This window comes from Phyllobates terribilis, unplaced genomic scaffold (genome assembly GCF_046119375.1).
Source record: "Phyllobates terribilis strain yellow unplaced genomic scaffold, ASM4611937v1 Scaffold_244__1_contigs__length_2968133, whole genome shotgun sequence".
Taxonomy (NCBI): Eukaryota; Metazoa; Chordata; class Amphibia; order Anura; family Dendrobatidae; genus Phyllobates; species Phyllobates terribilis.
In genome coordinates, this window is record NW_027363004.1 from 1,189,355 (window position 1) to 1,193,950 (window position 4,596).

The window sequence follows — 4,596 nt, forward strand, 5'->3', positions numbered from 1 at the left end:
ATATCAGTCCCCACAGCCTCGGACTCCTGTGTCCGGTTTTAGTAACTTCAGCCAGGGCGAGCTATATCTCTGCTCACAGCCCCTGGCCTTCAGCTGCTGCTCCTACAGAGCTCCTGGTTCTTACTTCCCCTCTCCAGGCTCTGACTCCTCTGCTTGTTCTGCAGGCTCTGTCTCTGTCTTCACTCACTAATCCCACCCCAGACCCAGTTTATAAGGGAAGATTCCTCCCCTCCCAGGTCTGGGCGGACCATGTTGCATGCTTAGGGCTCCTGACCAGAGAAACCTCCCACTTGCTCTCAGACATAATATCTCTATTACTGTGGCAACCAGACCCCTGGGGTGTCACAGATACTTCTAGAAGCGCCCGCCAGGGGTAGTTCTGGAAGCGCCCGCCAGGGGTAGTTCTAGGAGCTCCCGCCAGGGGTAGTTCTACAACCGTGCACCGGCACCAGGGGTAGTTCTAGGAGCGCCCACCAGGGGTAGTTCTAGAAGCACCCACCAGGAGTAGTTCTAGAACTGCTCACTAGGAGTACTTCTAGAACCACCCACAAAGTGTAGTTCTAGAAGTCTCCACAGTCAACAGGGGTAGTTCTAGAACCGCCCATCGGAGTAGTGCTAGAACTGCACACCAAGGGTTGTTCTACAAGTGCACACGAGGGGTAGTTCTACAAGCGCCCACCAGCACCAGTAGTTTCAGAACCACCCACCATGGGTAGTACTAGAACTGCCCACCAGAGGTAGTATTAGAAGCGCCCACAATGGGTAGTTCAAGAACTGCATACTAGGAGTACTAATAGAACCGCCCACCATGGGTAGTTCTAGAAGCGTCCACCAGGAGCAGTATTAGAACCGCACACTAGAAGAAGTTCTAGAACTGATCATGGCACCAGGGGTAGTTCTAGAACCGCCCACCAGGGGTAGTTCTAGAAGCACACACCGGCACCAGGGGTAGTTCTAGTACTGCACACGAGGGGTAGTTCTAGTATCACCCACGAGGGGTAGTTCTAGTATCACCCACGAGGGGTAGTTCTAGTAGCGCCCACGAGGGGTAGTTCTAGTAGCGCCCACGAGGGGTAGTTCTAGAAGCGCCACGGGGGGTAGTTCTAGGAGCGCCTGCCAGGGGTAGTTCTACAACCGCGCACCGGCACCAGGGGGTAGTTCTAGGAGCGCACACCAGGGGTAGTTCTAGAACTGCAAACTAGGAGTAGTTCTAGAAGCGCCCACCGGCACCAGGGGTAGTTCTAGAACTGCTCACTAGGAGTACGTATAGAACCACCCACAATCGGTAGTACTGGAAGCGTCCACCAGGGGTAGTTCTAGAAGCCTCCACCGTCAACAGGGGTAGTTCTAGAACTGCACACCAAAGGTTGTTATGCAAACGCACACGAGGGGTAGTTCTACAAGCGCCCATCAGCACCAGTAGTTTCAGAACCACCCACCATGGGTAGTACTAGAACTGCCCACCAGAGGTAGTTTTAGAAGCGTCCACCAGGAGCAGTATTAGAACCGCGCACTAGAAGAAGTTCTAGAACTGATCATGGCACCAGGGGTAGTTCTAGAACCGCCCACCAGGGGTAGTTCTAGAAGCACACACCGGCACCAGGGGTAGTTCTAGTACTGCACACGAGGGGTAGTTCTAGAAGCGCACACTAGGAGAACTAATAGAACCGCCCACAATGGGTAGCTCAAGAACAGCAAACTAGGAGTACTAATAGAACCGCTCATGAGGGGTAGTTCTAGAAGCTCCCACCTGACGTAGTTACCGCTCACGGCATCGGGGTAGTTCTGTCCCGGTGGGCAGAGGCGGGCCCCGATCGCCTGTCCCGGTGGGCAGAGGCGGGCCCCGATCGCCTGTCCCGGTGGGCAGAGGCGGGCCCCGATCGCCTGTCCCGGTGGGCAGAGGCGGGCCCCGATCGCCTGTCCCGGTGGGCAGAGGCGGGCCCCGATCGCCTGTCCCGGTGGGCAGAGGCGGGCCCCGATCGCCTGTCCCGGTGGGCAGAGGCGGGCCCCGATCCGATTTCAAAGGTATAAAAATTTAAGACGCGGAAGTAGCATTTAATCATTTCGCCATATAAAAATGTTAAATTATTGAACCCATAATATTAGCTCCATAGCAATTATTTACCCCTTTAATAACCATATAACATACCCAAATAATGATTTTAAAAAATAATCAAAATCTTCTTTGTTCTCTAAACTTTTGTCAATAAAAACATGAGCTTCACTCACACAAACTAAATCCTCATTTTGCTTTACCAATAGGAAAATATTTGGCCACAGGAAATAGTGGGAAACGAGTTATTTTCTTTGTTGCAAAATGAAATAAAATAAAATGTTTTCACCACTAAGATAAAAACAAACTATACAACTATATATTTATCATATGTCTGGAATGTGGAGAGAAACAAAATCTGTGTTGGGATGAAATGAGATAAAAGCAATTCCACTATTGTCTTTTAAGGATTTGTTTTTAGATTATAATATAATTCTCCAGGTCATTGAGATAACCGCAATACCAAACTCAAGGTGTTTTATCTCCCACGGTGGTTAAACAACTATGTAACAACACTAAAGAAATTGGTTTGGGTCACCATATTCTGAGACCTTTTACATTTTTTTTTCTGTTGATGGACCTTTGTGAGGGCGTGATTTTGCGTAGCTTTTATTGATACAATTTTGGGGTATATTAAAAGGTTTGCCCAGGTTTGGGGCGCCATCTGCAGTCAGACTTGTGGCTCCTTAAAGTGCACAGTGTGCGAGCGGACAGAATTTCTCTAGTACTGGCGCCGCAAGATTGCAATTTGCATACACGCTATCACGTGCCGACTGGATGTGTTCAGCCTCTCTCAATACAAGTGAATTGATCCGTTTTTGATACCTTTTTGGGTTGCATTAAATGTCATTGCTTTTGATTGTGTTTTTTTGTGAAGAAGAGCATTTCATTTTTTGTTTTGGGGGGTATTTTAACATAATGGTTGAAGTATAATTTAAACGTTCATATTTTTCAAAACTTTTTCAATTTTTACTTTATTTTTAAGTTAACTTAGTGGACTTGTGATCATTTAACCCCTTATACTATATTTTGTATTATTGCAGTATATACATGTAGTTTAATTGACATTCTCTTGTGAAGCCGAGCTTTATAGGAGTACTAAGATGGCAGTGATTGAATCCTTCTTTAAGGCCCCTGACTGCCATGGTAAATCTTCGGCAATCACTTCTATGGGGCGATGGGAAGAGGTACATGAGTGAAGTAGCTACCAGGACACTTAAATGCCCCTGTTAGTGATTAACCATGGTATTGACTGAACGGCAGCATTTAATGCTCCCTCCCTCCTGCATCTGACACAGCGGGCACGATGACGACACTTCATCGCACTCCATGCTGTGTCAGATAGTGTAGCTGCTGAGGTGAGTATATGCGCTGCAGAGACTGAAGCAGTGGGGGAACAAGGAGCGGTGAGTATTGTATTTTTCTTAAATAAAATCAGTGAGTACGTGGTGCCCATAATACTGGAAAACTGTGGGCTGCATTTTACCCTATGGGGGGTGGGGGGGGGTTGAGCTTCACCCTATGGGGGGGTGGGGTTGCGTTTTACCCTATGGGCGGGTGCATATTACTGTGAGGAGGACCATGGGGAAGTGAATTATGCTCTGTGGAGGACTATAGTGAGTATTTTATTGTATGGAGGATTATGGTGGCGTGTTATACTATGGGGGGCCATTATAATATTTGAAGGGTTGTGTGGGGCCATTATACAGTATGCAAGCAATTATACAGTGTTAAGGTTTGTGTGGGGTCCATCATGCTTGGATTGAAGTGAATATCCAGCTCCAGTAAAAAAAACAAATGGATTGTTGTGACACCATTTAGCTGTAGTTGGGGGTTTGGAAGGTGTAGAAAATGTGCAACACCGAACGCGTTTTGAACACTCTGCATGTTCTTAGACTCCTCTTTTGTGCATCTTCCAAACCCCCAACTACACCTAAATGGTGTCACAACAATGCCATTGTTTCAATCGTTCTTATAAAGACTTTTTTTGTACTGGATTTGGATGCACCTTGCTTCTACATCTGGCAGAGACTGGATCCTGTGCTTCGTTATATGGAACCCGCTGGGAATCCTTCAAGGGTGAGCTGAATATTACTCTGACCTATGTGGTGTCCATCATACTGTTTGGAGGGCTAGTGCAGACTATTGTACAGTGTGGGGCCTTTATACTGTATGTAGGCCCATTACACTGCATGGAGGGCTGTACACTGCATGGAGGGCTGTGTGGGGGTCAAAGTTGGGGGATTACTGTGTTGTGGTCACCTTACTTTGCCTTGGGAGTTGAGGGGGGGGGGGCACAGTTTGATGACCCTACTGTACATGTGGAGGTTAAGGTAGAGGAATTCACCATGGGGGGTATCATACTGTTTTTGGGGGGCACTTTTGTTGGCATCATACGTTATGGTGGCAATGAGAGGGGAATCTAGGACTTCAGCAGGAGGAAAATTACTATGTAAAGGCTGGAAAGTTGTGACACTGACAAATATAATTGTTTTATTCATTTCTTTTGAAGGGAGAGACCTCAACTCAAACTTCTGCTATGG